Here is a 25313-nt window from a genome sequence, read left to right as displayed (position 1 = left end):
CACTTAGTCCAAGTATCCGGCAGATGAAATAAATATTGCTGTGGACTTGAATGTCACAATAGATGGTAGAATTTCCAGAACCTTACCTGGACTCATTTTCAAGTAGGAAGATTATTTCCTCATGGGTCATTCTTTTAAGTGGAATATTCCTGTTCAAATTAATATTTTTCTCATAGGTTAGCTTTACTAACATTGCCATTTTAAGACACCCTCCCCCTTCTGCAAATACTTAGTGCCCCTCTGATGTCTGCATAATCCTGAACTTGATTACTTTTCCTTGTCCAATCCTCTGAAATTGAAACGTTAAATATGACTGAGTTGTTAAATTCTACAAACTTGAAAATACTCTTTTATGATCTGAAGAGTTCCTGAAACTCCATTCTTGTGCCTTTTGAGAGATAGTTCTCCTCTTAGCTCCTGTCAACAAATTGACATTCTGAAATAAAGTCTTATCTGTCCTTTCTTCCTTTAAGCTCCAAGTTGATAACAATCACTAGATGTTAAAAAATAATAATCCTGACTATTTTAGTAAGTTGTTATGGAAAATGGCACCAAAAAGAAACTAACAGTCTAATAACGTTTAAACCTCTTGTTTAAACATCTCAAAACACTAAATATAATATATATTAGTTTAAAAAACTAAATATAGTTTCTGTAGTTATTCCCAGAACTTGGCTGTTGGAAAAACAAGGACTGCCAATTTAGGGAGATGATATCACCTACTGAATGGGTTTGTTGAGGGTGGTTACAGAAACAGAATTTTCTAATAAATTTCTTGAAGGGGTTTATTTCTCCTACCTGTGTAGTTCTATGAAAACAGCTTGAAATTCTGTAAACACTAGGTCCCACCAAAGGTAGGACACAAAAGGACCAGATAAAACCTTTGCCATCAGAAAAAGTCAAAGTTTGATATGACTTGTGAGTTACTCTTTCTTTTCCACATTCTTCTTTCTTGCCTTTATTTTTTCCATTTTTCTTTTTTTTTTTAATGTTTGTTTATTTTTGAGAGAGAGTGCACAAGTGGGCGAAGGGCAGAGAGAGGGGACACAGGATCTGGAGCTGGCTGCACGTGGACAACAGCAAGACTGACGCAGGGTTCAAACTCACCAACTGTGAGATCATGACCTGAGCTGAAGTCAGGCGTTCAACCAACTGAGCTATCTAGATGTACTTCCATTTTTGTTTATTTTTTTCATAAAAACAAGTATAATTAATAACATTATCACCAAATGTATTTTATTTATAAATATTAAAAGGAAAGTAATATAGTTAGCAGTTTAAATCTAATTCATTTTATGAATAGTTATATACTATTCCATAGAATGTATGTGCCATATTATTAACCATCCTTATATTGGTGAACATTCATATATTTTGCAATTGAAATAAAGATAAAGAAATAAAGCAAAGAAAGAAAAGAGAGAGAGGAGAGAAAAAAGTGCTTAAATATTTGTACATATATTCCTATATGATATCTCTTTGGGTGACATTCTTTAGGATAATTTCTTGATCTAATTGTAAGCTTACTTTAAATGTTATTAATTACTGCCCATATATTTCCCTACAGATTGCACCAATATCTTATAATCATTTTTATGTAAGTAATAATTCTGACATAACATCATTTATATGGTTTAAAGGGGCATGAAGAATAGATCTAGAAAAGCCAGTCTCTCTGCTATTAGAGTTATTGAAGAAAATAATAGAAGATATAGGAGAACAAACAGTAAAAGATACAATAAATATATGCCCATGACTTCAAAGGGAAAAACATGTTGCTTAGAAGTGAGAACTAAAATGGGGGCACCTGGGTGGCTTGGTCAGTTTTATGTGAAACCCTTGATTTTGGCTCAGGTTGTGATCTCATAGTTCATAGATCAAGAACCCCATCAGGTTCTTCATGGACAGCACAGAGCCTGCCTGGGATTATTCTTCTCCCTATCTCTTCCCCTTCCCTGCTCTCTCATTCTTTTTCTCCCTCTCAAAACAAATAAACTTAAAAAAAAAGTGAACTAAAATGACATCTGACTTTTTGGCTATAATATAGGCTGTTAGCAAACAATGTCCCCAAGGTGCTAAAGGAAAATTAGTTAAGTGGTATATACAAGCAAACATAAGAATAAAAGTAAATTGCTCTCATTCACATTTCCTTGGGTTGGTCAATGTCTACCCTACTGCCATGCGAGTAGAGAAAACACAGAAGGTAGAGGTAGGGATGCTTAACAGTAGGTGCTTGAGTATCCCCACTTTCCCTCCCATACTCCAAGATTTAGATGATTATAGCCAAGAAAGGAGGGTGGGGAAAAAAGCATTCTAGGCAGAAATGCCAGAAGGCTTCCTAAATGCAACTCACTAGAGGGATGGCAAGGTGGAAAGTTAGAGGGCTATCTCTTCAGACTGTGCCACTCTAGCACTCACTAATATAATTGCTTTTAAAATTATTTCCTTTTATGAGTTTAAGTACTTAAATGTGTTATCAGATCTTAGTACCTTTGAGGAAAACATGCTTTATTATTTATATTCATGTTTTATTTTTCCTTTTGAAAATCTGAACCACTTAGAAGACAGAGGAAGTATGGGGGGTGTATATTTGTATGTGTGTGGTGTGTGTGTGTGATATGGGACCGTATTTATTATTTCCTCCTTCTTAATTGTAGACTTGGCATAAAAATCTGCCAAGATTTCTTCAGTGTGAGGCTCTACCAGCTGCTGAAAGGCAAGAAAACTTTCTATTTCTAATCTGAGTTTTACATAAGGTTTTGGCATTTGGCTACTAAATAAAGCTCCTTTCTTTCCTAGCTCTAATACTTATACTGCCAATAAAGTTTAAGTCTCCAAATGTCAAATGTGAACAAGTTTATCAAATTAAATACATTAATTTCTGTTGCTTACATAATGTTCATATCTAAGGAAAAAATATCATAACTTACTTTATAAATTTGAACACTTTAAGTTAAAGATAGATCATCTTTGAATCTGTACTTTAAAGTCAACAGCACAGTAATTGAATGTTTGGCCCTAATTTGTTCATCAATAATTTATCAGTTTTCGGTATCATAGGCTCAGTTCGTTAAGCACTTGCAAATAAGGAAAATGAGATTGCCTACTCAGAATCAAGCAGTTAGGTCCACATCAGAGGGACATGAAAATATCCTGTAAAGAGGAAAAATGACTTCTAGACCAGCAAAATTTGACTGTCATCAGACTAAGGGTATTAATCTAGTGAAAATCGTGGAAAAAGAAAGCTCACAAAGGCACACCACACTGTGAAAGAGAAAAACAACAAAAAGTACTAATATCGATAAAAATCTTATGTATGTGTATAACTAACTAATGAAAATGGTGACTATAAAGTCTACAAATCTTAATCACATATCAAAGTGAGAAGCAGAGAATCATAAATGCTTAGATTTGAGAAGAACCTCAGGGGCATCTGGCCTACCTTTTCCTCAACTTCCTTTCAGAAACATCTGAGATATTTTTTTGAACACCTTCAGTTTTTGCTTTCTGCCTGTAAAGCCGCCCATTCATTCCCCTTTGGATCTAGAATGCCGATGTGCCCCATTGAGTTTGCCAGTTCACTTCTGGTCCACTGTAAAAGTAGCTCACATAAAACCAACATTTATTCACTAATTAGATGAATTATTTTCTAAAATAAATGGAGAAATGTTTCATGTAAACAGGAAGTGGCAAGTAGGGATTATTCTGACACTTAGGTAGAGTTTTGGATTTGGAAAGACATCTAGGGGGGAAGAGTGTATTCCTTGGCACCGAATCTTGACTTTTCATTGTTCCTTCCCCCAGGCCATGTAGTGATGGTAGCAACTTCACACTAAGTGCAGGAAGACATTAGTGTTGATGAAGAGTAAAATATCCTTTGGACTAGAGATTATATTATCCTGCTTAACATTTGTTTGCCATCAAATCCGTGAGGAGCATGATGCTACTTGTTTTTCATCACCATGTCACGTAATGTTCACAGCATGCCTTCAAAGTAGGTTTTATAATCAGACATCCTAAATATATCAAGTAGCAAGGGAAAGACTCCCTTGCAATTGGTAAATACAATTTTTGATTTCTTTCAAAATAGCTCTGTAATTGGTTGATTTTTCTCTTTGAATATTCCTTCATGTCAACAGATACTCCAATAATGTGAGAGATTTTGATATATATACTAGGATAGAAAACATGTGCTTTGCTACTTATCTATTATAACTTGGGGGAAAGTTCCTACTTAATTGTAAATAACTAGAGATTATGATTGAACAAAAAATGTTTTCAGTATGCATCAATTCGAAGGTAAATGGGAGAATTTGTTAAAAATTAAAGTCTTTTAATCTAAACTTAAAATTCTGTTTTTATTGTCTCTTTAAAGTTATCTTTAGCCTCTTAAACATTATTAATAAATAGTATTATTTCAAATACTTTATAAACAAAGCACTGCTCTAGAACACCGCTGATAAAATATAAAGCTCTAAATTTGGAAGCTACATGTATTAAATTAATATGAGAAAGCCATATATGTACTTTAAATATTCTAATACCCTCACCAAAATAGTAAAAAAAAGGTGAAAATAATTAATCTCAATAGCATATTTTATTTATGACCTAATATATCATTATGTCAATATTTAATCAAATAAAATAATGAGATATTTTACATTCTTTTTTGTATTAAGTCTTCTAAATCTAGTGTATATTTTACAGCACACCTTACTTTGGACTTAAGCACATCTTGAGTGTCCAATAACTACATATGACTAGTGTCTAGTGTATTGAAAAGAATAGCCTTAATGTGGAAACTAATTTGACAATAAACTATTAAAAAAAAAAAAAGAAAAGAATAGCCTTAGACACTAACAGCTATGATACTGGTAATTAACCATATAGATTTAGAATTAAAGCATAGATTATGAATCCAAACTTTTTTAAAAATCCGGGTAAAAAATTTTTTTCTCTCTATTTCTATGAGTGTACATTTATGCCCCAATTTGCTCCAGTTAGAAATACAGATGAAGGTCAAGCAAAATGGTAACTAACCACAGTCATCAATTACTGATTAAGTCTAGTGACAAGTACATAGTAGATATTTCATATGTTGTTGATCTTTGATTGATTGGGATTATAAGATTTTGATCTTTTTATATCATTAAACTCTGATTTACCCAACTGGTCTTGGATACATTTCCAATAAGATGCAGAAAAATTTTGATAGACTGATTAATTATTTGTGTGAGATTACCATTTTTTGTTCAGAAACCACAGGTTGGCAAAATCTGTACAAAGATAATGAGACAGAAATAAAACAGGATACTTGGGAAATATGCCAGTATTCATATTTTGCTTAATTCTTATTCCATCACAAAAATTCAGGGGACTGGGAATTTTTATAGCAGGGGAGTGCAGAAAGTGAGTACTCTGCTTTATTAGAGGAAATCTTACAAATAGGATTTATAATTCTGTTAGTGCTTCTGAACCCAAATGATAGGACAAACTCTGGGCAAACTGGAGTGCCTTTCATTCACCTTTGTATCCTCTATATATTTGAGAATTAGTGAATAACAGTAGCAATTAATAGTAATATGTAGCCATCTCCTTTCTTAAAATAATAAAATAACAAACACAAATCTCACATATTAAAAAATGACCTGACTACTAATAATGAAAATGCGGGGTAAAGAAAGAAAGAAAAGTCACACACAGGGCAGAGTAAGCAACATGAGGATGATACTCCAAAACATTCATTCCCTAAGAAATGCATATTCCCCAGAGAAGAGAAAATCTTAATTCAATTGAGAAGCATTTGTTTTAAGTTTATTTATTTATTTTTGAGAGAGAGCGCGTGCGCACAAGCAGGGAAGGGGCAGACGGAGAGAGAGAGAGAACCCTAAGCAGGACCCTCAGTGCCAGCACAGAACCTGATGTGAGGCTCAAACTCATGAACTGTAAGATCATGACTAGAGTGAAAATCAAGAGTTAGATGCTTAAATGACTGAACCACCCAGGTGCAGTCGGTTGAGTTTTTTTTTTTTTAATTTTTTTAATGTTATATTTATTTTTGAGAGAGAGAGAGAGAGAGACAGCGTGAGCAGGGGAGGATCAGAGAGAGAGGGAGACACAGAATCTGAAACAGGCTCCAAGCTCTGAGCTAGCTGTCAGCACAGAGCCCGCACGTGGGGCTCGAATCCACGAACCACTAGATCATGACCTGAGCCGAAGTCGGATGCTTAACTTACTGAGCCACCCAGGCGCCCCAAGAAGTCTTTTTACTCACACTGTAGGAGCAGTGTTTTGATAATTGGTTGGCTTCATCAGTTCTTTATCACCTTTAAAGGACAAGTTTTTCTTGCGGCGCCTGGGTGGCTTAGTCGGTTAAGCGTCCGACTTTTGCTTAGGTCATGATCTCGCGGTTCGTGGGTTCGAGCCCCGCGTCGGGCTCTGTGCTGACAGCTAGCTCAGAGCTTGGAGCCTGTTTCAGATTCTGTGTCTCCCTCTCTCTCTGATCCTCCCCTGCTCACGCTGTCTCTCTCTTCTTTCCTAGAAATAAATAAAACATTAAAAAAATTAAAAAAAAAGGACAAGTTTTTCTTTTTTCATCAGCTGAAATATTTAATTGACAAATATCTGAAAGGAATGCTTTATTGTATTCATTTTTAAATCCAGCAATCCTTTCAGAGATTTGAGTTCACAAAATCAAATTAAAAATTTGTTTCATGTTTGATGAAATCAAAACAGTAAAGCACCAACATTAATGAGAGCTTTTTCCTTAGTAAAGAAGTGCAGGCATATTTATTTACTATTTACCACACAGTTTCTCCATAACATTTCTCAGCTTATTTCGCTCATTAAGAAAAATCTGATTTGATTTTTGTCCTGCATACATTACTTCTTCCACTTCAGATGATGAAAAAATTGTCTACTGGGTGGATGAAGGAGATTTATCTTTCATTTTAACATTTTACGGTTACAGCTTTATGATTAGAGAAAGAAAAAGAAACAGGGAAATACACAAAACACTGCAGCTTGCAGAGCTGAAAGGGAAAACAGCACAACTGCTCAAAGGCAGGAATAGAAAAAAATTGGAACAAAATGCTATAATAAATTAAAAGGAATTAAGAGACTAATACAAATATTTAGAAATTGTTTCTAAAACAGTGCTTTTTTGTGTGTGCAAAGGAAATAAAGTTACATTTAGCAATGTTTCAAGTCTCTCTTTATTCCTGCTCTGTTCAATCATCTACATAACTATACATACCAATGAGTACCCACAGCTTGCAGAAAATCGTTTATGAACAGTTCTGCCAAAAATATTACTTCAAGTTGTACAAGATAAAATTTTTTAATTTGAATACACAGTAAGCTGTCAGTTTTAGAATTATATTGTTTGGAAGACTACTACCACTGCAAACCCAGAAAAAAAGGGATTTCAAGGTCAGGTTTTTGGGAGATACTACATATATTTCCTTCTTGGAAAATTATAGTGGGCTTTTTCATACTAAGGTTCTGATAAATCCTGCATATAAAAGACTTTGCTAACCTAATATTTCCCAAATTTACTTAAACAGGAAGCCTTTTTAAAATTTGACATCTTGTTGAACAACTGTTTAAGGAAGAAAATATTTGGGGAAGTACTACTGGAGACCCATAATATTTATATTGGTTAAAGCTCCCAACCCTTGAGTATTTTCAAATTCATAAGTCCCAGAAATTAAGGAATTAAGAAACAGATGCTTGGGAATTAGCTAGGCTGGTGAAGTAACTTGCTTGTCAAAATAATATCACAGCCCAGGAGATTCAGATTCATGCTAGATGCTTTTATTACAAGATCTTCATTTCTCCAGATGTTTATGTCTCAGAATAGCCATATGGTGCTAATGTCTTTATTCTCATGATAGTTGAATAAATCATGGGATTTTTTTGTGCTCCCTGATAAGTAGTTGGAAGTATAAATAAATCTCTGATGGCCAAAGATTAGATGCAGCTTGATAGTTGTGTGGCCCAGTTATTTAACATCTCTGTGCCTCCTTTCCACATCTATGCATACAGTTCTTATAAAAGGTAAATGAATTAATACTTGTTAAGTTCCTAGAACAGTGCCTGTAGTATGGAAGCACTATTTAAGGGTTGTTAAATTAAACACAGGATATTTTCTTCATCAGCCTTATGCCCAGATATAGATGTCCTAGATTTGGATTGTGTAAAGTGTGGATAGCAATTTTGTCTTCCCATGTGTGGTGGGAAAATAGGAAGGAAGAGAAAAAGAAACAAACAAAAAAATACCTGTCTCACTTTTCACAGCAAATGCAATTGCTTCAACATCCGTAAATCTGAGAGTTTTTATGTTTTTGTTATTTGTTGGGTTTACTGTTTAAATGTAGTCTTAGAACTAGCATCAGAAAGTCAAGCGGAAATTTTTATGTATCACCCAGATGACTGGAATCAGAACCAGAATCTGTGGGGGGGGGGGTTCAGAAACACAAATGTTTAACAGGTACTTCTGTTAGTATTCTCAAAAATACTAAGAACCTCTAGCAGACACCGTTCAAACTCTGTAACTGCTGGCAGCTCATTGTGGGCGGCTTTGTCTAGTCTGTTCAGATTCACCCCATCAGTTTGCCCAAGTAACACAAACCTGAAAAACAATGGTGTAACTAATTAAGGAACTTTACTCTCTGGTAATATGTCTGAGATAGCCAGTGGAGGATCAACGGGCTTATCTAGCTGTGAGGCTGCAGGCTCCTTGCATTTTTCTGCTTAGCCCTCCCTAGCAGTTGCTTGCTGCCTTGGTGTTCTTCCTCAGAACATTATCTGCACATTCCAGGCCAGAAGAACAGGAAGGGAAGAGGGCAAAGGCCCATCCAGCTGAGCCTCCTCCCCTTTTAAGGAATTTGCCTGGAAGCTTTCCTCCACAACAACTTTAACTTAGCCAGGCCTGGGCTCCATTGCCATTCTTCACCTTTATTTACAACGTCATGTTTTCCCTTGTCACATTTTTATGCCCAAGAAAATTGCAGTAAGGTCTTTGGAATAATCTATATTGCAGGCTTAATGAAATTATGTTTTCACAGCCTCCACACCTCTGTGTATATACAGTTTACTCAGACAAGATTGCTGTTTCTCACTTAACTATTTTTGTAAACTTCTATTCCTTAACATCAATTCAAGTTATCCATTCCCTTCTTCCTGTTCCACCAAAGTAGCCCCTCCTTCATTTCACATTCATAGCACTCTGTTATAGTATCATTGTGTATACTAACACACAGTAGATTTCAGTAGACTGAAATCACTTTAAGGCCAGGATAGATGGCTTATGTCCAACTACAGCAGTTGACTCACAACAACTATGTAATAAATGTTTATGGAATGAATGAATGGGTGAATGAATGAATGAATGAATGAAATTACAAATATTTAAATGAACCAACAAAATTTATGAATGAAGAATGGAGCATTAATTTCTTTGGTAAAATAGAGATTTCTATTAGATTCTGCTATTCTTCTCGTTCAAAGAAATATCTGCCATATGTTTGGGAAGTTACTGTATTGTGAAATTAAATGAAAGTAAGGAGGAATATAGTAAAGAAAATGTCCAGTACACAATAACTATGTGAGCTACTCTTGTAGAGGACCCATTTTTATTATCTTTCATCTTTCCTCACCCCATGATGGGCTTATTTCAGATTAGATTTTTTTAAAAATGCCAAATGAATGAGCATTGAATTAAAAGAAAAAATGAAGAACCAAAGAGTCAGGAGGCTGCTCTCATCTCTTAAAATTCTAGCAGTATATTATTAATGTCATTGTTCTGGGTGAATAATTTTAGTGTGCAATAGATAAGTAATTAACAGCAACAATAACTAATAAGATATTGTATGTCAATTATACTTCAGTAAAAACACAATAATAATAATTATTTGCTCAAAATGATGCTATATAGGAAGCTGGTATTTTTAACCTCTTTCAAGATACGTGGGGTAATTTCATTGAGCATTGAAACACAAACTTTGCATTTTCATAACCACACATTATTACCTATGACTGTAGAATTCTAAGAAATAGTGTTAAGGCTACGTACTCCTCAGGCTTAACTATGAAAACCAGTGCCTTCAAAAAAAGAGTACATTTTGCAAGGATTTTTTTCTATCAGTAAAAAAAAAAAAAAGAGGTGCTTTATCTTATTCATTAATATAATCCAGATATTTAGTTTTCAAATATTAAAGTGATGGATCTTAATTTGCTCTGTAAGGTCTAGAGTAAGAGAAGAGTAAGGCTAACTTCTTTGCAAGATAATAGTAATAAAAGGCTGGCTTTATGTATAAGGAAGACATGCTCTCTCTTTTAACACATGCCAGGCCCAAACCTAGAGACTGCAGCTCTTGGAGTAACCAGTTGCCTGTTAAAATCAGGAAGAGGGAGGGAAGCTAGAAAAAAGAGCCTCTCATGTCTGAGAGATAACAAGAAAAATAAAATGGAAATCAGAAGTAAGATATTAAGTTTTCCTCTCTTCCTGAGTAGGACTCAGAAAGACAGGTTCTAGGAATTGAAAGAAAGAACAAAGAGGCATTCTTCCTTGTACCTTTGTAACTCTGGGTAGGAACCATGTTGGTGATGGCTCATAAAAATCTGAAATGGTGGCCCCCACTTTCCTGAGGTTCAGAGTTTCTGAGCCACCCTCAGTTCGATGTATCGTAAACACTGATGTCTGGTCAACAGAGGTGGAAGGGAACAGTCAGGCCACTGCACTAAATAGAGGACTCAGCAGAATCCCAGCTACTGGCTTTAGGTTTCCATAAGGCATTCAAACAAAAGATAGAAAGATATAAGAGAACAGGAACAAGGCATATTTATTCATTTTATTTATTTATTTTGCCAGGAATAATCTCAGTCAGGAAATTTTTAAATATGAATCCATTATGCATAAGGAAGCAAGCTATTCGTGTTTCCTAGAATGATTTGATTATTTGGGCATAGACATTGAAGACATAGACTACTAATACTACCATGTATTAGAGATTATTGAGTTCATTTAGTAAGAAGAAGTGATACCATTACTTTGGATTTTATCAAGTAGGTAATTATGAAATAAAAACAGCAGTTTCTTTTAAAAATCCTGTTTTGTTTCTAGAAGTGGCCAATATCAGTTAGGAGGGGAATAGAAAGTAATTGTGAAGAGAAAGACACATCTCATCAAATATTTGAAAACACACTTTACGTCAGTGATACATGACACTCTATTCCTTATCCTCAATAAATTAACAGTCTAACTACAGAAATTTGTTTGAAAACATAAAGCTGTATTAGTGATAGCCAAAGTGTGAATGCAAAAGCTTACTGGTTTATCAAGGACTAGACACAAGGTTATTAAGTTTGGAGGAGAGTTTAGTATCAAAGAAGGCTCTAAGAAAGGAAGCAGGATTGATTTAATTCTTAAAGAATATATAGTTTAATTAGAAGGAAAACAAAAAAAACGTGTAGCGGTGTAAATATAAACAACCTAGGCTGTCCAAGTTTCATTTGCAAAACCAAAATAACATAACATAACATAACATAACATAACATAACATAACATAACAATGTAACTTAACATAACATAACATAACATAACAAACATATCATAACATAACATAAAGAATACTTTGGGGGAATCCAGTGTTATCGTTAGGAGTAATAGAAGACAACAGCAAGTATGTAGATGCAGATCATAAAAAGAGGAGCTTAGTTTTGGGGGAAGAATTGCTGAAGATTTACTAAAGATTTTTGAGCAAGGAGTGGCGCCGGAAATAGATTTTAAGGTATATTTGTCACAAGGGAAAGGAGCTGACACTAGCAAGGAAGTGAGGAGGGTGCTACAGAACTCAATGTATGAATGGGTGCAGAAGTGATGAAAAAGAAGGCAGAAACTTTAAGAGAGTTAAAATAAGGAATTGACAGAACTTAATGATAGAAAGATTAAATAAGGTAATTGTTAATCCTGGTTTCCCCAGGACCATCTAATTTACATCTGGTATATTCGTGTAGTTAATTGATAGAACTTCTTTCATTTGGATGATAAATTATAGTGTCATCTTAAATTAAATAGAACTGTTTCTAGACCAAGCAGGTATGATGATGAAACTGCCTTGCAGTGCCTCTGACAAATATAGGGAATATGGGCATCTGGAACAGGGAATGATTTCACTTTGGGAGATTAGAGGAAGCAGCGGCAGGATTTCAAAGTATAAATGCCCAACAGATAGTTAAGATAAAAGACAAATTGAGATACACATTCCAGAAGCTGATTTTGCAGTCATCTACATTCTTCTTTTAGTAAAGCCAATTTGTACCAAGCTCCATATTTTGAGTATGCATAGGAGAAAATGAATTGAACAAGGGAATTCACATCATCCATCATAATCTACCTGAAGTTCAGACACCATCAAAGATTGGGAGAAATGGAAGACTACCAATGGAGATTTTCAAACGGAATTTGACTAAAGGAGTCCCACACTTCCCTCTCCCTAACATTTCAGCCTACTTCCTGTTATTCCCCTGCATAAACATGTGAATCCAGAGAATTGCATCCCATTCACTTAGATTGCCTGATATTAATGATGGATGCCCTTCTCCTCTTTGTCCTTGTGTGTATTAAAAAAATGCCCGCCCTCTATTTCCCTCCTCTCCCTTCCTAAAATCCTATTCCTATCTTTTCCCTCTGCGTATTTTTTTACCAGTGTTTTAGTGCCCCTTAATCTCTAACTTGTCTATGAAGTCTTGACAACACCAACACACTGCACTCTGTAACATATGACCTCATGTCTTTATTGCTAATGTGATTCTTATTCAATCATGTATTTGCATCATGACATCTGTTTTTCTGTGGTCTTTTATATTCTAAAACTATTCAACCACTCTATTATTTAACTTATACATATCTATTCTCCTGAAGATTATGTGCCATATGAAAGTTGGGCTGCCATACTTCTCTTGATTTATTTCTATAGTTCTCAAAAAAAAAAAAAACCCAGCAAAACAAAGCATTTTAATGCTTTTTATGGTGATGAGTAAATTCAAATCCTAACACTATTACTAATGCATTTTCAGAATATTACTTCAACTTTTACTACAAACTATGTCAAATTATATCCCTTACTAAACCTACATCATATCATCATAATTCAAAGAGATTCTGGTGTTCTGAAGACAGTTGACACAAAAGATGAGTCTTTCATTTATTTCAAATGGATTTTGATGGATATTTTAATGGATATATAATAATGGTTTGATGCACATTTAAAAATCATATTTATTTAGCTTACTTTTCAATGCCACATAATACAGTGTGGTGAGACAAACAGAAAACATGCAACTTCCAAATTTAAAGCTATATATTTCTTCAAATTCACAAGGACACAAACTGATTCACATTTCCAAGTTGTCAATGACACTGAGTTTGAGGTGTGATTTCCTTTCCTATTCCTTGTGAATAAGTCAGTGAAGTTTAATTATTTAATTATTGGACAATTTCAAGATCTTTGACTCTGTCCTGAGTCTACCACTGCCACTAGTGCATTTACCAATAGCAGCCTCCTAAGTTGTTAAACAGCATGGCACCTCTTCATAATGACCCAGAAGATGTAAAAGGGGATTGCTCCCAGTTTTTTAGAGAAACTCTGCTTTAAGATGAGTGGTTATGATGAATTGAAGGACAGAATTTGGACCATGATAGTAAGAGATATGTGACTGAGAAAATTATTACAATAGGATACCATTGAATTTTCAAAGTTACTCTCAAATTCTGAATGTAGATGCCTCTTTCATCATATGTTTAATGTAAGCAAAAGAAAATAGACTGTGTCATGGGAAACAGCCAGTGTAGACTGACCAAGAAGTTAACCTTAATGAACTTCATCAACAGCAACTTCCATAAAAGTAGGTGTATTTACTGGACATCCATCCATCTTTACCTTCAGCAACATGAATAACGTTCTTATATTTTTGATTTGCACTCAGTTTCTATGTAAAAACAAAAAGCCTGTGTAAGTAGCTAGAAATTAAATGAGTAGAAATCTATGCTTGAAATTCAAATAGTGGCATGGGAAAATATTTTTACTGTAGTATATACATCTCTGATGTCTTCAGAGGAAATCGAATAGTATTTTACTGACTAAGATCAAACAATCTGTAATTACCACCCAGCAGCATAAAGTAAAATTGTAGCAAGTAGAGGCAGCATTAAGTTGCATCACATAGGCAGGCTCTATTCTGGTATATGCCCAGGCATTTCCTTGGGGAGCTCACATAGAAAGTGCATCCCACTAGGCATTGTATGGCAAGGTCTTAATTGCCCTTCTCTGCCATGTCTGAGTCTGTCTCTTTTTACATTTGAAGTCTTCAACAAACTTCAAATAACTGGAAAGCATAACTAGGCAGTTCTGGTTAGTTTAAATGCACAGGATTTATTTTTTCTTTTTCTTTTCCATCTTTTTATAAAATCTGTCAATCCATTATCTATATCAGTGATTATAATATTGTGGATGTACATGAATCTTCTTGGCGTAATTCTTATAATCTGAACATTTTATTCTCCTGCATATGAGGTATCAAAATATCTGCATTCCTTGCTGGATAAAATGCAGGTCTTGAGACGGAAAGGACTTTTTTCAGGATCTGACTCCAGCCTGCATTTCCTATGACTCTTCACCTCAGGCCCTAAACTCCAGCCTTAGACAATTATCTTCAATTCCTGAGTATCCAGTATCTTTCGCACCCTTGTGGCTTTGCCAGTGGACTCAAAGTAAATCTTAAGATAACAAGTTTAATCATTCCACTCATCTCTCTTTTTGAACCCTTCAATGGCTTCATTGATGTTGCCCACAGGTGTTACTTGACCACAGATACGTCTCTAGAGCTATCTTTGGCTGCTTCTGTCCATACTGTTTGTGTCCAAGCCATGCTCATTTTCATGCATAGCTGATTATTGCCTCAGGGCCATTAGACGTGGTATTGTCATTGCCTCATAATGCTCCTTCTTCTCTCTTTTCCACTTAGACGATTGTATTATCCTCTAGGCTTTAATATCAGTGTCATTTCCTCAGAAGTATTTTTACCTTCCTCTTCTCTCATCCCCAAATTAAATTTGCTTACCAAACATTGTCATTGTGTTTTTAAAAGACAAATCACCCATAGTTAACCCTTCAAATTTCCCAGCGGAATAAAAAATGCACCCAGGCAGAGACCTTATTATGGTGCCCACTCTCATACTCCAGTATGCAGCATAGGGCCCTGGCCCATGACGGTTTTTAAATTAGCAATTGATGATTGATATGTATTGTTTCTGTTGTCTAGAATCCTACTGTCTGGTGAAATGAATAGCATTTCAAGGTGCAACTCAACTGTCACCTCATTTTAAGAATCAACCCTGAATCCCTCTCTTAGATTTGTGTTTACTTTTTTTTTTTCCACATCATCTTCGGGGATGGCTTGCTCATGCAGTATGGAGATGACTTGTGCTCATGTCTCCTTCCACATGCCTATCTATGAAGACTATGACTGTGATTCATTCCTTTTATATTGCCAGGATCTAGCATAGCACCTCCTGAGAGTGCACACTAAAACAGTGTTTCTATTAATTGATGAATGATTCTTTTCCAACAATCACATTAAAGTTTCTTTCTCTTTGAGAAAATGGAATAGAAAAAGTGGAGCAAACAAGGACATTGGGTATTGTGGATTTAGTCTGAGCTTTGAGCTTTGCCATTGAGGAACCAGTGGAAAAAATAATTAACCTCTGTGATATTTAGCTTCCTTATATTTAAGGGAGATGCCAATCACGGCTCTTAAAAATTATAATTAAAGTAGTAAATGTAAAAGGTGTAGAATATACACTTTAAAAAATTTTTTTCATTCTTTTTTTTCTTAAATAGTTTATTGTCAAGTTGGTTTCCATATAACACCCATTGCTCATCCCCACAAGTGCCCTCCTCCATGCCCATCACCCCCCTTCCCTTCTTCCCCACCCCCATCAGCCCTCAGTTTGTTCTCAGCATTCAAGAGTCTCCCATGGTTTGCCTCCTTCCCTCTCCCCAACTATTTTTCCCCTTCTCCTCCCCCATCGTCTTCCGTTAAGTTCCTCCTAATCCACCTCTACATGCAAACATATGGTATCAGTCCTTCTCTGCCCAACTTATTTTGCTCAGCATAACACCCTCAAGTTCCATCCATGTTGCTACAAATGGCCAGATTTCATTCTTTCTCATTGCCTTGTAGTATTCCATTGCATAGATAAACCACATCTTCTTCTTCTTTTTTTTAATGTTTTGTTTATCTCTGAGAAAGAGAGAGAGAGAGAAAGCATGAGCAGGGGAGGGTCAGGGAGAGAGGGAGACACAGAATCTGAAACAGGCTCCAGGCTCTGAGCTAGCTGTCAGCACAGACCCTGACGCGGGGCTCAAACCCGCAAACCACGACATCATGACCTAAGCCGAAGTTGGACACTTAACCGACTGAGCCACCCAGGCGTCCTTTTTTTTTTTTGAATAAACCACATCTTGATCCATTCGTCAATTGATGGACACGTAGGCTTCTTCCATGTTTTGGCTATTGTTGAGAGTGCTGCTATGAATATACACTTTTTAAAAGGACTGATTCTATATATATGGTGTGCATCAGCTTTTGACTAAATTTCTAAAACCATTTGGTATACTTTTAAATATCCTTTTCTCCTAAAGGGGGACTTGGGGGGGAAATGGCTTACTTGAAATTTAAGACTCACTGAACAAAATTCAACAAAACTACCTCTGTTCAGTATAATTATTATGTAATGAGGTCCTGGACTAAACAAGTCATGTTACACAGTGCCTCCACAGGATGACAGACCTGGGGTCATACTGCTTGCGTTTAGATCCTAGATCTGTGACTTTTAAGCTATATAACTTAAGGCAAGCTACTTAACTTCTCCATGTCTCAGTTTTTCATTTGTACATGAAGATAATAATTGTACCCACTTTAAAGCTTTGTGGTCAGAATTAAATGGGTTGCAGTTTCCCAAATGGGCCATGACCTTCATCATGGCCAAGCCTTTGTAGTAGATGTTCCTCTACCTCCCCCACTCCTTCATTTAGTCTCAGGTTAGCTATTCCACCCTCTAGGAAACTTTTGACTTTCCAAATTTTTATGGTCCCCTTCTGTGTTTCTACAGGCCCTGGTTCTGACTTTATGCTAATACTTGTACTGGGTACAACTTTATTTCCACAGAACTCCTCTGTAGGTGCCTCTGTAAGTGGCCAGAGTTACTTTCTGTGCCCCTGTCACTGCTACTGAGACATGGATATGTTTCAGTCTCAAGGCTGCCGAGAGAGAAAAAAGCCTTTCTCCTTCTCCATACCCACTTTTTTTTCATGCATTGTCTTAAAGAGAACCTAAAGCAGTGCTGCTTGTAACCACATCATATGGAGGTTCTAAGAAAGTATCCTTTGGTGTTTAACGTTCATATCTAGGGACTAGACATGAGTCCATGGAGTCTGCTCAGGCAGACAGTTAGGGCCAATGCCCTGCTATTCTCAGACTCATCTCTCCTCAGTGCCTGTCAGAGCTCTGCCACTGCCTTAAACTTGTTTTTCCAACTCTCTTTTTGCTCAGAATGAATTAATTCCCAGGGAGCTTCACAAATCCTTCATGGAAAGAAATCTCTGGAGATCCCATTTCAACATTTCAATGAACATAACTAGCCTGGTCTGAATCTCAGCAATAGATATTTCCTATATTGAGGCTGAGGTCTCCATTGCATTAACAGCTGAGAAAAATTTCTCCCCTACATATTCTGTGTAGTGTGTGTGTGTGTATGTGTGTGTGTGTTTCTTTTAAGTGTAGGGATTATTTTACATTTCTTACATTGTGATAATATCTATTCTTGCTTTTCAGCCTAATTAAATGCAGTCTCATGTGCAGAAGGCAAATAAGTCAGCTGTAAGAAAAGATGAAATGAGAAGTTAGCCCAAGAGTACACAAAGGCATCAGCAAGTGTGAATATACTTCCCAGAATGGCTCCCATAAAAGTCAAGAAATGGTCCTCCAGGTAATAAAAGTTTAGAATTAGTTACTAGAGCTTCTAAGACCTTAATATGCAATGTAGTCTTTCCTGTTTAGTCAAATATTTCTTACGTATTCTGGCATTTGAATCAAGTAATTTCTTGTTTTATTACATTTTAAAAATGCAGCTGAAAGTCATAAAGGAAAGCAGCACAAATTTGTGATGTGTGTATTAAATATCAGTTTAGTGCTCAACACAGTCCACAGTCATTCTCATCTTCCATGGCCATGACCCCATTTACATTCACTCATTTGTCCATTTAATATGTATTGAGCAGCCACAGGCAATATGTTAACAAATGAGCATGGCTGCATTCCAATAAAATTGCATGTATGGCCATTGAAATTCAATATAATATTCACATATCACAAAATATTTCTCTTTAAGAAGAATATTCATTTTTCTTAAAGAAGAATATTCAAAATTTCAACTTCTAAAAATATGTTAAAAACATTTTTAGCTAATAAATAGTACATTGACAGAAGGTTGGATTTGGCTTATGGATTATAGTTTGCTGACCTCTTGTTTAGAAAACATGGCATAGGGGTGCCTGGGTGGCTCAGTTGGTTAATCATTTGACTTGATTTTGGCTCAGGTCATGATCTCACAGTCGTCAGATTGAGCCCCACATTGAACGAGTCCCAGTGTAGAACCTGCCTAGGATTCTCTGTCTCTCTGTCTCTCTCTCTCTCTTTGCCTCCCACTGCTCGCATGTGTGCACGGATGTTCTCTCTCTCAAAACAAACAAACAAAACAAACAAACAAAAAAGTAAAGAACATGGGACATGAGTTCCATTAAAGGATGTGTAGGAGTTTTCCCAATAGACTAAGGCATTCTAGATTAGAGAAATAGTGTTTAGCAAAAGTATCAGTAGGTGAACAGGTATGACTCATTTGAAAAGACAAAAATATTATCATTGGCCCTTTGGGTTGGTTGCAGTGAAAGATACATGGAAGGAGCTGGAAGACTTCATGTACCTTACTGGAGATTTGAACTCTATTGAGTAGGCAGTGGGGAACCATTGNTGGCTTCAGATCTTTTCTGTGTGATGTATGGGCGCGAGTGCAAGTACGGAGCTCCTTACTTCTCCGCCATCTTGCCCTCTCCCTCCGGAATTTGTGTATTTTAGAAAGGTCACTTTAGAAGCAAGGTGAAAAAAAATGATGTGAGCAGTTCTAGAAAAGGAGAGAAAATGAGAAAATTATGTTGGTAGTTCAGTGAAAGATACACAGAACAGGTAATCTATTAGTTCCATGAAATTTTCTGATTTTCTCACATTTGCCATGTCCTTTACTGACTCAGGACCACTGCAGATGATACTCCTTTCTTTCTGGATTTTTTTTCTTCTCTCTAATTACTTAACTCCTTCTCATCTTTTAGGTTTTAGTTTTAATATTACTTCTCCAGACAAACTTTCACTGACCCTTCAGCTCAGGATTCACAGCCCTGTAATACACAATAGGATGTTACACTTCTCTGTACCAGTGATCACACCCAGAGTATCTGCTAAATATTGGCCTTCTGTGCTACACCATAAGCCATATGTCCACCCTGTATCCCAGTGCCTACTGCACAGTAGATGTTCAGTGAATATTTGCAGTGGTCATGAAGTTGGAATAGAGGATATTTACCAAGAAGAAATGACAGAATTACATGACTGAGTGTTTGATTTAATGGGATAATAAAGGATTAAAGATAATTCCTAGATTTGGGTAACAAAGTGATTGGCGGGACAAGGAGAGATAACAAAGGATAGAAGTCATATTTGAGGCAGGTGTGGGAAGGTTGATCTTGAAGTTCTAGTAGGATATCTGAAGAAACATACTAGGAAGTATTTTGTCTGCTTTCTACTAAGCTAATCTGACCATTTTACATTTGTTCTAGCAATTGCAATAACCTTTGCCTTGGTTTTGTTTTGAACTCTTTCACCCAACATATACTAAGATTTAGAACTCTTTCCCTAAAACATTACTTCTATTATGTTACCCTGCTTCAGAAGTTAAAAGAAGGCAAATTAAGAGTCACCTTTTTCCAACATGGACTCCAAATCCCTTAAACTGATTTCATTTCACTATTTTTTAAATGTTTATTTATTTATTTTGAGAGAGAGAAAGAGAGAGAGAGAGAGATAGTGAGCAGAGTAGAGACAGAAAGAGAGAGAGAGAATCTCAAGCAGGCTCCATGCTGTCAGCACAGAACCTGATGTGAGCTTCTATCCCACAAACCATAAGATCATGACCTGAGCTGATATCTAAAGTTGGATGCTTAACCAACTGAGCCACACAGGTGCCCCTCATCTCACTATTTTGCCTTATTTCCTTTATTGCCCAACATAAGTATTCTCTGGTTGGACTGGTCATCTCATTGTCCTCCATTTTCACCATTATCTTTCCTGTCTTTACTTGTTCAATGCCTCTGGAAACAGAATTCTGTCTGTAATTCTCTTTTTGCCCAACAGAGAGCTAATCTTCCTCTAAAAGCCAATTTAATTTCCATTTCTTCCTTGATGATTCCTTGAACAAATTAAATATATAAAACTTGTCCTTTCTTGGTTTGCCTTAATCATGTGGATTATTTCTCTGATAATAATAGCATCTTCCATTTTGGGGTGCCTAGTGTGAGCCAGCCCCTCTTGTGATCTCATACCATCTGTACAACAGATCTTCTGAGGTAGTTATTATTCACTTTTTGAAATACGGAGATTCTGGGGCACCTGGGTGGTTTAGTCGGTTAAGCGTCCAACTTCGGCTCAGGTCATGATCTCACAGTTTGTGGGTTCGAGCTCCGCGGCAGGCTCTGTGCGGACTGCCAGCTCAGAGCCTGGAGCCTGTTTCAACTCTGTGTTTCCCTGTCTCTCTGACCCTCCCCTGCTCATGCTCTCTCTCAGAAATAAATAAAACATTAAAAAAAAAAAGAAATACAGAGATTCTAAAATTCAGGAAGTTTAATTTTAACTCTACCAAAGACTTATAGTTGGTAAATATTGACTCCAGGTCTGACTATCTACAAAGCCCATAAGCCACTTACTATGTTGTGTGAAAGCAAAGGTGTTTTTGTTTTTGTTTTAATTTAGACTCATGAAATGTGAGGGTGTCACTTTAAATATTTTCTCATAGAGTCAATTTAATGTAATAGGCTCTGGGCTTGGAAGCCTAGGATTTGGATGTCTCTTTCTCAGTTGAATGATCACAAGGAAGCCACAAAGAGTTCTATGACCTTTATCTACTCATCTGAAAAATGAGAATCCAGACTGCTTAAGAAATTAAAAAATGAGATGACTATATGACAATACTTTGAAACTGTGAAACAATAGACACTATACAGTATTGTTGTTAGTAGGGGTCTTGAGTAGAATTTCAACATAAATTAAAAGTTTTTGTCTGAAAACATGGAAAGAGCCTAAGTGTCCATCAACAGATGAATGGATCAAGAAGATGTGGTTTATCTATACCATGGAATACTACATGGCAATGAGAAACAATGAAATCTGGCCATGTGTAGCAACATGGATGGACCTTGAGGGTGTTATGCTGAGCGAAATAAGTCAGGCAGAGAAGGACAAATATCATATGTTTGCACGTATAGGAGGATTAGGAGGAACTTGACAGAGGAACAAGGGGGAGAAGAAGGGGGGAAATGGTGGGGGAAAGGGAGAGAGGCAAACCATGAGAGACTCTTGAATGCTGACAAAAACTGAGGACTGATGGATGTGGGGGGGAGGGAGGGATGGGCATGAAGGAGGACATTTGTGGGGATGAGCACTGAGTGTTATGTGGAAACTAATTTGACAATAAACTATTTGTAAAAAATAAATAAATAAATAAATAAATAAATAAAGTTTTTGTCTGAAAGCGGGAGATGGATTAGGATCTAAAACTCATAGATAAAATGAAGCTGAAGGGAATAAGGAGTTGTCAGTTTAAGCATTCACCAAAGAGAGTAATTTAGGTATTTATTGAGGATCAGTTATCAGGGATAAGACAAAATCAGTGGATGATTTTTAAAAAGTTAAATATTATACATGGTCCATGCTCTCAAGAAGCCATTTTTCCTAAGGCAAATAATGTGTGTGTATATCCTTGTTATATGTGTCTATATGTACAGCATATATAATTAAAATTTTAGAGATATCTATGTAAAGGTATAGATATATAGATATATATGAATTTTATATTTATATATTTAATTTGCTCAGTTNCACCTTGTAAAAATTGATTATATTTTATATATATTTTACATGTGTGCCTTCAAGAATTCATCATTGTAGTCCTCGCATCTAACCTATCAGTAATTAATTAATGTGATAGGAAAGGGAGGGAAAGAGGCAAGGAGTAAAGGAGGGAAGGAAGAGGAAAAAATCCAAGTCACTTTGTGAACATTTGATTTCTCCTTGGAGATTTTCCCAACTAAGGAGAATTTTCAAATTATAGAGTCACAAGGATTATCTGTCTACATGTCTTCCTTTTCACATGCACACAGATTTTATTGTGAGATCATTGTCCTTCCTGTGGCCTTTTTATATAAAGTTCCATTCTTTGTCCAGCCCACAGTCCTGCTGTTTCATTGTCTAAAATCAATGGCTAACATATCAATTTAATCAAAGTCCAAGTAAAAATATGTTGAATGAATAAATCATGGAAAGCACTATACTAGTCAGTGAAACCCCAAGCTATGCTTTCCTGATTATGGAAACTTTTCAAGGCAGAGAAGGACAGATAACCATATGCTTACACATATAGGAGGATTAGGAAGAGCTTAACGGAGGACCATGGGGGAGAAGAAGGGGAAAAATAGTGGGGGAGAGGGAGGGAGGCAAACTAGGAGAGACTCTTGAATGCCGAGAACAAACCAAGGGCTGATGGAGGTGGGGTGGGGGAAGGGAAGGGGAGTGATGGGCATGGAGGAGGGCACTTGTGGGGATGAGCACTGGGTGTTATATGAAAACCAACTTGACAACAAACTATTTTTAAAAATTAAAAAAGAAATAAAAAGAAAAAAAGAAAAAAAAAAGAAAAAGAAAACTTTTCAATAATGCTTGACAATAACTCCTAAACTTGTGGTCTAGTAAAAGGAGGTGAGCTGTGGCCTCAAAAAATTTAGGTTTGGAAAGCCTCTTCCCCACTACTAGATCTGTGGTTTGAGGTATGTCACTCAGTGCCTATGGGCCTCAATGTCTCTTTTCTAAAAAGAAGGTAATAATTCCTACTCTGAAAAAGTTTCAAGGAAGATTTAAAACGATGTACATAAAACATATAGCATAATTCCTTGGTTATGAAAGAAAAATTTTCAAATATACAAAATGTATAAGTTTTTGTCAAATGAATATTAGAGATATTATGATAATAAATTGCTTAGTAATTTAAAGAAAGACATATGACTAGCTACTAGCAGTGCCTGAAAATGTAGTAAGGACATAATAAATATCAATCAATTATTGAACAATGGATATGCATTCCCCAAACAAATGAAATGATTAATAAATATTATTTGATGATGATGGTCCTGTTGGCCAGATTTCACATCCAATTCATTTTCTTGGTGAGGGGAGTGAAATAGTGATGCACTGGGACATTAGACATGGCCTATCATACTACAAAAAAAAAAAAAAACACAGAAAAACAAAAACAAACAAATAAAAATAAAGCTATTCTGAGTATCTTAGTGAAATATTACAAGCAGCCAAATCTGGTGAATAATAGTAAGAGAAAGTCCTTCAGAAATGGTCCTGTTATGTAGGTCTGGTTGAGCTATTGTACAATAGCATAAGTTATATAACGCATCAACACTGTAAGGTTTGAGAGAAACTAAGAAAAAAGTCAGTGCATGCGTGCTGGAAAGTGATGAAAACGATGAGGTGCTGCATACCATTCTCTACCTGGCCTCGTGAATTACATGTAAGCTAAAAGGGCTAAAAGCTTTTCTCATAGAAAATACTCCCTACTCCTCAGAAAGAAAAATCCGTGTTTTTTAAATTTACCTGGTTAATGTAGGTATGCATTTTTAACTCCCTAAACACACCCTAAGAACTAGTGACTCTGAATTCATAATGAATCCAGAAATCATCTTTTATTCATAAAATTACTTTCATAAAATCTTTTCCAGGAATTCCTAAAGCATGTTTGATTCTCACTAAGAGAATGAGTCTACCTACCTTCAAAAATTTTGAAAATCTTCTTTATCTTCCATAGCATTAGAAACAACTGAGGTGATCACTGTATAAAAGTGTGCCTATCCATTATTATTTGCTTAGTGTCCCTTCCACTTGTGCACATTGGTTTTCTTTTGGCACACTGCCTATTCTCACTATGATTTAGTTATCACATCACAGTCTATAGGACAGCTGAGCTTAAAACCCTGTCTTTAACTGGAAGCCTAAACCTTTCAGATTCCTTTTTCGTCACTCTGAACGGGGCTGAATTACAGAAATGGAGTAAAACTGATCCTGTTGCACATATTGGCTGTGCTTCTTTGGTTTTGGGCAAAAGCCCTCCAAATCCAACCATAGGGTGTCAATGAACTGAGCATCAAAATGTACTTGTAAGAGCCACGGCTTAGGCCACCTGAAAGTATCTGATGTCTATCTTTGGTGAGTTTGCCCATTTTTTAAAAAATAGAGCTACTTTTAAATCCGTTTAGTGTACAACGAGTTCATGTGAGGACAGACCTTTTTTACTTAATACCACACCTTTTCGGAGACTTTAAAGGCTGGAGGCTGGATATGGTTACCTTGTTCATAGGTCTGATAATATCAAATGTTGTTCCAAGATTGATTTGTATTTATGTAAGTGTGGTGTTATAATCTAAATATTTAAACCAATCTTCTGTTTTTGTTTTTGTTTTTTCTTCCCTGAGCTACAAAGCCTATAACCTGGCATGCCATACTGAGACATAAAGAATCTATAGTCACATTACAGGCTTGGAATGTATGCTTAATAATGCATTTCTGGGAGCCTCAAAGGCTTAGCTAAGCTCTACCAGTTAGTTTACAATTTCCTTCTCCTTTTCCCTCCCTTTCTTTCTTCCTTAACATTGTTATTAATCAGAAATGTGTGCTTTATAAATGGTTTCCAGTTTTTTCATTTCTTCTCCCAAGAAACATTTTATGTATGTGCAGTTCTAATCTAATCTGTCTTTTGAGTTTATGAGAAGTACAGTCCCTGAACTAAGAACTTTGGAAACGGTGGCAAAAACAGGGGAGTAATCTGTTCTAGACATCACTTGTGTAAAATTTCTCCAGGACCCTGA

At 36.0% G+C, this 25313-nt stretch overlaps 1 long non-coding RNA gene across 2 annotated transcripts in view; it reads left to right on the top strand.

The window, feature by feature from the left end:
• The window catches only part of LOC144238443 (uncharacterized), a 261342-nt gene that overhangs the window by 140300 nt on the left and 95729 nt on the right, over positions 1–25313 (top strand). For both annotated transcript variants that reach the window (XR_013337120.1, XR_013337119.1), the window contains exon 2: positions 17899–18052. This is a non-coding gene — a long non-coding RNA (uncharacterized LOC144238443). The remainder of the gene's footprint in view (positions 1–17898; positions 18053–25313) is intronic.

The sequence above is a fragment of the Crocuta crocuta genome, unplaced genomic scaffold (genome assembly GCF_008692635.1).
Source record: "Crocuta crocuta isolate KB4526 unplaced genomic scaffold, BGI_CrCroc_1.0 scaffold216, whole genome shotgun sequence".
NCBI classification, from domain to species: domain Eukaryota; kingdom Metazoa; phylum Chordata; class Mammalia; order Carnivora; family Hyaenidae; genus Crocuta; species Crocuta crocuta.
The sequence above is the reverse complement of the archived record's forward strand: the minus strand, read 5'-3'. Positions and strand labels throughout refer to the sequence as shown.